The sequence below is a fragment of the Aulonocara sp. 'chitande type north' Nkhata Bay genome, linkage group LG14, assembly GCF_057382095.1.
Source record: "Aulonocara sp. 'chitande type north' Nkhata Bay isolate Kocher_YH1m ecotype deep benthic linkage group LG14, A_spYH_male_GT1.1, whole genome shotgun sequence".
NCBI lineage: Eukaryota > Metazoa > Chordata > Actinopteri > Cichliformes > Cichlidae > Aulonocara > Aulonocara sp. 'chitande type north' Nkhata Bay.
The window spans coordinates 19,547,688-19,558,827 of NC_141357.1; positions in this window are offsets into that span (position 1 = coordinate 19,547,688).

Below are 11,140 nucleotides of genomic sequence, written 5' to 3' on the forward strand. Positions count from 1 at the left end.
GGGACCAGAAGCCAGAAGGATGTCAACTGTTTGAAGCTTCACACTGATGAGTTAATGGTCAGAGGTTTGAGCAACCAGTGCACCGATGAGTTTTTATTTTTATTATCAGCAAACATACTGCTGGAAACCTGCACAGTAATATGCTTACTGTGATATGACCCATTCCTCTGTGGATTCACATTTTGATGCCTCAGGTTTCCCTCTTTACATTTAGGTTTTCTCTTGGCTTTCTGGAGTCAAGAGTGTAAAGAGTGTTATTTTTATCTTTATGGATGCGCCTTAATGGGAGAAACTCCATTCATTCATACATACATTTCCCCCCATGGTGCTGGAGCCTATTCCAGCTGTGATAGGTTAAGAGGCGGGACACACCCTGGAGAGGTCACCAGTCTAATATCTACTAATACCTGCTAAAATAGTTCCAGATTAACAACCAAATTAACAACCAGGAGAGGTCATGCGGAGGCATATCTTTCGGTCAGGGTTACATTTGCCCCATTATGATGATGGTGGATACATCATTTAAAAAGTGTAGTGCCATTTGCTTTCAGCTTCCTTCCAATCACTGAGATTGTTAGAGGAGGAATTAGCTTTGATAAAGGCAACAGCAAAGAAAGAATGACACAAGAGCAGAGAGAGGACAAAGAGATAAGAAATCAGAGAGATGAGGAAAGATCACAAGAGGTCAGAAGTAATGGAAAGAAAGTTGAGACTTGCAAGTTCAGTTAAAAAGAAAAATCTGAGGTTCGCCTGTTTCCAGGATCTGAGGGAAACTCCAGAGTCTGGTGATAAAATGTCACTTAAAGTGAGTCCATTTACATACAAGTAAATGGACTGTATTTATATAGCGCTTTACTAGTCCCTAAGGACCCCAAAGCGCTTTACATATCCAGTCTTCCACCCATTCACGCATACATTCACACACTGTTAATGCATTACACAATTATATAAAAAGCAATTAAGGGCTGTTTTACCCAAAATATAATTGCAACCCACAATTTCTCTTAACCTTAATAATGACATAATTTCAGCTAAAAACAGGAAACCAAGGCTACAATATGCACAGTTTACCAGAATTGGACAACAGAAGATTGGAAAAACATTTCCTGGTCTAATACGTTTTTAGGGAAACCATGGACCATGGAAGCACGGCTCCATCCTGCTTTGTACCAACAGTTCAGCTGCTATTGGTGTAATAGTGTGAAGGATAACTGAGCATCATTAAAATGGTAGTAAATATTTCTGCCGACTGCGTCCATCCTTCAGTTATACTTCAATTCAATTTTATTTATATAGCGCCAAATCACAACAACAGTTACCTCAAGGCGCTTTATATTGTACAGTAGATCCTATAATAAGAGATATAGAGAAAAATCCAACAATCATATGACCCCCTGTGAGCAAGCGCTTTGGCGACAGTGGGAAGGAAAAACTCCCTTTTAACAGGAAGAAACCTCCGGCAGAACCAAGCTCAGGGAGGGGCGGCCATCTGCTGCTGCTTAGGGTGAGAGAAGGAAAACGGGATAAAGACATGCTGTGGAAGAGAGACAGAGGTTAATAACAGGTATGATTCAATGCAGAGAAGTGACTGGAAAGGAAAAACTCAATGCATCATGGGAATCCCCCGGCAGCCTACGTCTATTGCAGCATAACTAAGGGAGGATTCAGGGTCACCTGGTCCAGCCCTAACTATATGCTTTAGCAAAAAGGAACGTTTTAAGCCTAATCTTAAAAGTAGAGATAGTGTCTGTCTCCCGAATCCAAACTGGAAGCTGGTTCCACAGAAGAGGGGCCTGAAAACTGAAGGCTCTCCCTCCCATTCTACTTTTAAATACTCTAGGAACAACAAGTAGGCCTGCAGAGCGAGAGCGAAGTGCTCTAATGGGGTGGTATGGTATTATAAGTTTATTAGGGTAAGATGAGGCCTGTTATTTAAGACCTTGTATGTGAGGAGCAGGATTTTGAATTCAATTCTGGATCTGGAGCCAATGAAGGGAAGCCAATACAGGAGAAATCTGCTCTCTCTTTCAGGTCCCTGTCAGGACTCTTGCTGCAGCATTTTGGATTAGCTGAAGGCTTTTCAGCGAGTTTTTTGGACATCCTGATAATAATGAATAACAGTCGTCCAGCCTGGAAGTAATAAACGCATGAACTAGTTTTTCAGCGTCACTCTGAGATATTTCTAATTTTAGAGATGCTGCGCAAATCAGCAGTCTTACATATTTGTTTAATATGTGCGTTGAAGGACATGTCCTGGTCAAAAATGACTCCAAGGTTCCTCACAGCGTTACTGGAGGCCGAGGTAATGCCATCCAGAGTAAGAATCTGGTTAGATACAATATTTCTAAGCTTTTCAGGGCCGAGTACAATAACCTCAATTTAATCTGAATTAAGAAGCAGAAAGTTAGCGGCCATCCAGGTCTTTATGTCTTTAAGACATTCCTGCAGTTTAACTAATTGGTGTGTGTTATCTGAGTACTTAGTTATCAACATGCTGTTGTGCACTATGTAGTTTTAACCCATCTGTTTTTTGTCTTTAATTGCATGTGTTTCTACATATGCATGTGTTTGCATGTGCATCTCAGCATCTCTCTGTTAAAGATTTAGTCTAGAGTGAATTGCGTCATTGTCCTGTCAGTCCTCAGCAGACTAATGAGCTGTAATGTGCCTCTTGAGCTTCCTACTCATTTAAAATAATAACTTTTTCACTTCCTTGCTTGATTATCCTAGAGGGAAGTGTTTCCCCACAGGCTTTAGATCGGTCACAGCAGATCAGCTCTCTGTGGCTAACTTTATTATTTGCAGAGAGAGCTGCCAGAGTCCAGAGAGAACAAAAAGAACAGAAATGAGAAAGACTTTGTCATGATAGTCATCAGAGGCAAAAAGGCGATGAGTGACACAAAAAGTAAAAGAGGAATATGTGGATGGGAAAGGGAAGATAATGAAGGTGGAAATGCATCGTGCTCATTTCTTGGCATTAATAAACTGACTTCAGACACCTGACAAGGAAAGAGACACTGGATAGGAGTGAGAGAGGAAATGAGAGGATAAGTGCGATGATGGATTAGAGGAGACAAAGGAAAAATGGGAAGAGGTAGTGTGAGGAGGATGATTTTTGAAAGAGTGGTAGTCATTATCAACCATGTCATGTCGGGTGGGAATGAGAATAAATTAGTAATAATTAAAACTTTAAAGTGAGATTATGGCAAGAAAAAAATCTAGTGGGGTAAAAAAATAAACGTTATGTTTGTAAAGGAAAGTACCCAATTATATAGCACATAAAGGCCGGCTGGCACATTCATGCTATTCTAATTTTCTTCTTTTCATTTTAAAGCTTGGACCTACAGTATTAGCCCAAAAGATATCAGTATGTTCTTACCCAGTGATAACAAGCTTAGCCTGACTCATCTGATTCCACAAAGACATATAAACTTATATATAACGGAAACCCACCAGATAGGAAGGCTCTTTGGCTGTCTTTGTCAACATCTTCATCCTACTTTCTAATTCCCAGTGCTTAGTAACTCCAATCTCTTAACTACATGAAAATCCTTTAACTACACGTGTTTAATGTAAATGTCAAATATTCTGATGTCACACGTTTTCTCTTGCTGTTATTGTGCTGAGCGATCCCTATACTGTAGATTGCTATAGAAAAAGAGGTAGCATAAATAGGCTCCCTTGCATTGCTCATTTGCAGCAAGTAAAATTAAATACATCCTCCACACTAGACATGAACCCAAGATGGCAGCATAACAAGCTAAATGATCCATAAAACTGAAGCGCAAGAGGAACCGAGCAGCTGGGGTTCATCTCAGCTCCTTGCAGAGTCTGACCCTGAATATATCAGCTCGAGGGTTTTGCCCTGTCAGCAGGGTTAAGTCAGGTTAACTGGCAACCTTTTTCTTACTGTAAGCCTTATTCTTGCCTAGCTCGATTAGTATAGTTTACATATTTCTCTTATCTCCTTTTGAGAGGAGCCTAAAGTGTTATTAACTACTATGATGAGAATTTAAAAAGCTCAATTGGTGTTGCATAATATACACCGTGGTCTATTCCTCCTTTGTGTCACGCTGTACCCTCTGTTCTTCCCCTTTCATCCCTTTCTCTGTCATCTCTCACATTCCTCCTTTCATGCATGCGAGGCACCAGACCGTGAAATCCACATTGTGAAACCCCTCTTTTGTACAAACACACACACACACACACACACACACACACACACACACACACACACACACACACACACACACACACACACACACACACACACACACACAGTCCTGACCAGACCCCTGACTCGTAACATTTTTTTCGTCTCGATTTCGTCGTAACTCAGATTTTACTAATTTTGCGACAAAGCTGGTCTCACCGCGATGTGAGGAAAACCTAAATCACATAAACCTTTTAACAAATAAACAATAAAAAACTATAGGGGTCAATTTCCCTTTAAACTTCAACTTTTAACCTTTGGCTGAATATCGTTGGCTCCTGCATGTTCTCTGTATACTGGAGAAGCGCTTAATGAACGAGTTTGGACAGAAAACAAAAGTGCTGTTTTCATTTAAAAAATTGAAAAACTGGGAAACTACAGAGTAGCTTTGATTCCCTTTACTTTCCTGGATCACGTACCATTTCATGGAAATACATTCATGTCTTGATGACCGACTTCAACATGAAAAAAATGAACACTTTTGCATCATGAATGATTATTACTATTACTGTTGCAGAGAACACATATTATGCACAATGTGATGGTGTGGGATGCTTAGAGGATGAATGGACAAAAGAATGGTGAAGAATAACAACTGTCTGATTACAGATGTTCAACAAAGGTTATCTTTGCTGACATGTAAACACTTCTATTCGCAGCTGTGACGAGGACCAACAACTTGAAAATCCATTTCCTTTCTATTACAATACTGACTACAATTTTGCTGTGTGGAAAAGACTATTAAAACATCTGACTCAAATGATGAAGCCATTTATTTGTCACTTGCAATTGCCTGCAGCAAAATTGGACCTCTTCTGACCATACATACAATACACAAACATCACATCAGGTAGACAGGTCAGAACAGGTAGCATAAAGAAAAACAATCAAATGTACAAAACAATAGGGGGATGGAGGAGAGACAAAGAGAACTCTTGTTAGACTGACCTCCTAGTAGGAAATCAGTATGAGAACAGAAAAACCAAAAATGGCAGTAGATGTAGTGGTGTGTGTGTTTTATTTTTAATTAAACCTAGTAGTCCAGTAGTCATGCTACTAAGATTTAAATTTGAAGACCACTTTGAAATGTGTAAAGTTGAACTGGTAAATTTTGATGTAACTTACAGATCCTTTTTCAAAATATGCCCCAAAACACAAAAATACCCAGCCAACACACACATGTGGGGCCCAAATGGGGAGAAGCAGTGCTAATATTTGGGGCCCACTTGGTAAACCCACCTGGGACCCAGCTAATTTTGTCCTCAGTCCTCAGTTTGTTGGGTCACACCTCTTAATCTTTCAAGCCAGGCGTTTTCAGTCCCAATGCCACAGGTGTATGAAATTAAGAGCCTAGCTCATGGAGTCTGTTAGACCCACTTTATTTCACTGAAACCTTTGTAAAAGAATGGGTTATTCTAAAGACTGAACTCGAGTATGGTAACAGGATGGCACTGAAGCTATAGGTCAGCTCTTGAAGTTTCTTCCATCATTAATAATCCACGATCAACCTTAAGTGGAATTATGGCAAAGAGGAAGTGTTTCAGAACCACAGCAACTCAGCTACAACTCAGTGTCAGACCAAATAAAGTTACAGAGAGTGGTCGTTGAGTACTGAGGTATATAGTAAGTTGCCAACGCTCTGCTGATTCAATAACTGCAGAACTCCAAACCTACTCTGGCATTAACATCAGCACAAAAACCGTGTGCTGGGGGCTTCATGGTATGGGATTCAATATGTCGGGTTCGTGTCGGGCTCGTAACCGAAAACTAGCTTTACTTTGTTATCTGGGTCAACTTTGCTAGCGAGAGACAGAGAGAGGCGTTGAAAGGCTGCTCCAACGGAACTTATTGTTTGAGAGGCAAACGCGAACACGGTGTACAGTCGAGTCTTAGCAGCTTACTTACAACTGGGCTCGTCAGGCACTCTTTTTGGCTGCAGTGGTTATTATTATATTTACATGCTTCCAGCTCCTGTTTCTGCTCAGTGACAGCTCTTACTTTTCCTTTTTCTCCCTCCCTCGTTCACAGACACATAACGTGTATGGCAGTCCATTCTCGCTGCAGCACGGACTACACTGCCCATGAAGCTACATTCTTTAGAGCTATGCTTGTAGCATTCTGCCTATTGCCTTCATATTAAATAATTTTTGTGAATAATTTTTAAAAAATATTTCTTCATGTCATTATGCAGCCGCAAGTAGGGGTGACATGGGCCGCGAGATTGAGACACAGGCATTAGAGCTTCTTAATGCGTGTTTTGTTTGGGGCGTGGAAACCAAAAACAGAGAGAGCATAGCCAAACATATGAAACAGGAAAATACCACCATGTAATACCTTAATTTCAGCAAAGTAACTGTATTCTGAATACCACCTTTTTAAATGGTAACTGTAATGGAATACAGTTACTCATATTTTGTATTTTAAATACGTAACGGCGGTACATGTATTACGTTACTCCCCAACACTGGTCATGTATTATAGTTCTTTCCATTGTATGGCTCTTCTAGCACAATCTTTGGTGTGGTATGATCATTAAATAAAGAAGAATTTTAAACTGCCTGCTGTGCCTGAATTGTTTAAAAAAGGCTTCTCAGGTTCAACTTATAGTAAAATCATGTTTTTGTATTTCTTTAGAGAAGTCACTAAACTTTTACTTTAATTATCAAAACCAACAAATTCATATTATTGTTATGCTCCGCTATCTTTTACTATATGCATAGTGTAAATTCCCAATATGATCTCAAAAGATGAACTTAATCTTTCATAATATGCAATAAATTGATCCTAATGAGAAATGATGGTGTTCCAGCTGTGATGGCAACCAATGTAAATGCATGAATGCGCCACAACAATGCTGATTTCAAAGACACTTTCTCTCACTGCAAAGTAAATATTCACTTTACTGTTTGATGAAAATGAAATGATGAGAACTATTAAAGACAGTCCAACCCAAACTGTGGAATGCGTAACCATTAGTGCTAATAACCAGAGATTGTAGACTCTTGCACAGATAATTAGTGCTTAGCTTTGGTTGAGTGAAACTTCAAAGTGACCGGTCTTAATATGTACTTATAAATGTGAAATGACAGGAACTTTATCTGCTAAACTGACTAAATGTCAGTTTAGTGCCTGTTCAGAATGGGCCAGCTGCAGCTTTCTCATGAACTGCTTATGCAACAACTTCAAACTTGACTATTTCTTTGGTCTGATATAGTTGCAGGATGTTGCATCCCACAAGAATAAATACTTCTTTGAACATGTTGCAAATACCTCATGATGGTGAAGCTCTTGGGTGCACCAAAACAACCACATAAAGACCCTTTGGAGGAGGTTGTGTCGGTACGGTTTCAAATGAACTCCAGAGCAGTTAGTTTATGGTGTGAACGTGATCCGCACCAACTACCTGGTGTAAGACACAAGTTTGAGCTAAAAAACGTCCCATAGCAACATATGCTTTTCATTTTCAGTGTGGGAAGGTGCTATAGCTGTGTAAAGGTATTTAGGGGCTGCCAACTAGCCTTGAAATCAATGTAAATTCTGTTTTCTCACACAGCACCTTCTTCCTGTATTTACTTTTGATTCTCCTATGAAGGACACATCATCTGATCCAGGCATTCTCATGTGGTTTGTAGTGACGCATTTTGGTTCACCTTAGCTCACTTGGATTTTTTCTTTGTGAAAACAAACTAAAGCATGGGGAAAAACTACAAGTTTACAAGGTAATGAATTATGACCTAAGAGGTATACAGTGCTACACAAAAATCATATCATTGCGAATGGTTTGATAGCGAGTAGATTCCTGCAGTTGCCTGTAATTTGCAAGAAAGATGATGTCTTGTCTGCAAACACTTGGTAGCTGCTCGCTGAGCAGTAGAGAAAGTGTGAAAACTAAAATCAGACAGGAAACAGACATTGCTTTCTTTCAAAGTAAAGGTTGTCCATTTTGGGGGGTTTTAGCAGTAAGACAACACTCGTAGGGAGACACAGGGAATCCACACAGCAATGAGGGAGAACGCGACGCCGAACAGAGGGAGACGCAGACAGAAATACACAGAGGGTTAACGAGGAAAGTGGGAACACACGGGGAACACAGCTGACACAGATAACCATAACGAGACAGGGCGGGGTGAACATAACACTGACGGGAGACGGGCAGAGTCAAACAGGAAGTACACAGAGGTTCAGACAGGAGGAGAGAGCACGGGGAGAACACAGACATAACAGGCTGGGGAAAACATGGAATAAAACACGAAAGGGGACAAGGGCTCATGAATACATAGAGGGGCACACAGGGGGTGAGAGTCACAAAGGGAAAGCACACAGGGAACAACATAACCGGGCAACTCAGGAAACAGAACCTAAACAGGGAACTGAATACCAAAATACAAGAGAACTAAGAATACTGGGCCAACACGGCCCAGGACCATGACAGACACAACTTCTACTTTGATGGCAAACATTTTCTGTTTGCAGTTTGGACTTTTTAAACGTTCACTACTGCCGGGGTCGCAGTTGGTTAGTGTTTGCTCACAGGTTGGCATCTTCTATGCAAACGTTGGGCAACCACAGCAATTTGCTAGCAACCAAAGCATTTACAACAAGGTTTTTGTAGCAGCAATCCTTTTGTGACTGATTTTACCTAGCGACACCCAGCAACCATCACCAACTGGTCAGGGAATACACATCTTTCCCTAGCAACGGTTACCTACTGGTCTCAAGACTTGTGGAACTGAGACCTGCGAAAACCTTTGAACTTCTCACCATTTTACAATCTTTTGGGTCTCCAGAATTACAATTTCAGTATGAAGGACACCGGATGGACTGTTGTCAAACACCTAAAAATTTTCTTTCCTTATAGTCAAAACTGAAGCTCTATTATACAGGCATTAGAATTCATCATTCTCCTAAAGTAGCATGCATTATCTAAATCTAATATGAAAAAAATCTTCAAAACTTTGTAATAGTACTCATGTATTTTTTATAAGTTCACTTACTCTTAAACTAACATTAAATAAAATTGCACCGAATGCATGCGAAGAAGTTGGAATAATGTGGCCTTAGAAATGCTGATCATAAAATTTTCATTTTATTTTAATGGACTGTTGCATCTCTTTAACCTGTCTAAGGGTATTACTTTAATGTAGCCTTGACAGGCTTCTCTTCCTCCTGCAGACCATCAAAGATGCATATGCATTGCCAAAGTTGGAGGATACTTTTACAGCTCTCTCTGGATCAGAATGGTTTTCAGTCCTTGACCTTAAATCTGGTTATTATCAGATTGAAATGGAGGAGGAAGACAAGAGCAAAACAGCATTTGTATGTCCACTTGGATTCTATGAGTTCAACAGAATGCCCCAGGGAGTCACAAACGCACCCAGTACCTTCCAACGACTAATGGAAAAGTGCATGGGAGAAATGAACTTGAAAGAAGTCTTGGTCTTCATTGACGACTTGATTATTTTTGCACCAACGCTTGAAGAGCATGAGAGGAGACTACTGAAAGTCCTTCACCGTCTGAAGGAATTTGGACTCAAGCTCTCAGTTGAAAAGTGCATGTTTTTCCAGAAATCCGTTAAATACCTGGGGCATGTTGTGTCAAAGGATGGTGTTTAGACAGATCCAGATAAAATCGAGACACTTAAGTCCTGGCCGATTCCAAAGAATCTTAAAGAACTTCGCTCTTTCCTGGGTTTCGCAGGATATTACCGTAGGTTCATCCAAGGCTACTCTAACATCGTTAAACCTTTGCATGACCTTACTGCTGGATATCCTCCATCACAGCGGAAACTCAGAGCCACCTTCAAGCGAGAGCAATATTTGGATCCTAAGGAACCACTTGCCAGTCGCTGGACTCCTGCATGTCAACAAGCCTTTGACACAATTATCAAAAAACTCACGACAGCACCAGTACTTGCTTTCGCCGATCCCCAGAAGCCTTACCTTCTCCATACAGATGCTAGTTCTACTGGGCTAGGAGCTATTCTGTACCAGGAGCAACAAGGACAAAACCAGGTGATTGCTTATGCGAGTCGGGGTCTGTCGAGGTGTGAGTCCAAATATCCAGCTCACAAACTGGAATTTCTGGCTCTCAAGTGGGCTGTTACGGAGAAGTTTCATGACTATCTCTACGGCACCAACTTCACTGTCATTACTGACAGCAACCCACTCACCTATCTACTTACCTCTGCTAAATTAGATGCCACCAGTTACCGTTGGCTCTCTGCTCTTTCTACATTTTCATTCAAAATCATGTACAGATCTGGTAGGCAAAATCCAGATGCTGATGCTCTCTCTCGCAGGCCACATGGAGAACTCTCCAATGACCAGATGTCCCAAAAGGAGAGGGAGAGAATTCTCCGATTTGCCCAACATCATCTGGATCAGTCTTCCTCAATTTCCATTGATCAACACACAGTCAAGGCCCTTTGTGACCGGCAGCTCGTTTATAGTACGGCTGAAAAGATGTCCACCACCGCACTCATCCAGTCACTAACTGCCCATGCCGACAGTTTGCCTGACAGCTTCGTCAACGACACTCAGTTTGCACCTCCTGTTGTTCCTCAGCTGACGAATGCTGAAATCGCTGAGAGACAGAGGGAAGACCAGACCCTGAGGCATGTCATATTGCTGCTAGAGACTGGGGAAAGCCCACCTCCCGTCTTGCGGGATGAACTCCCAGAACTGCCCCTTCTACTCCGAGACCAACATCGCCTGGAGCTCCAAAACGCCATTCTCGTGAGGAGGAGGCAAGTTGGGGACCAGCTCTATCACCAGTTAGTGTTACCTCAGAAATTTCGGGCTGAAGTACTGTCAGAACTGCATGACCAGATGGGTCATTTGGGCATCGAACGTACTCTTGACCTCGTACGTCGAAGATTCTACTGGCCAAAAATGGCCAATGATGTGTGGAATAAAGTGAAGACATGT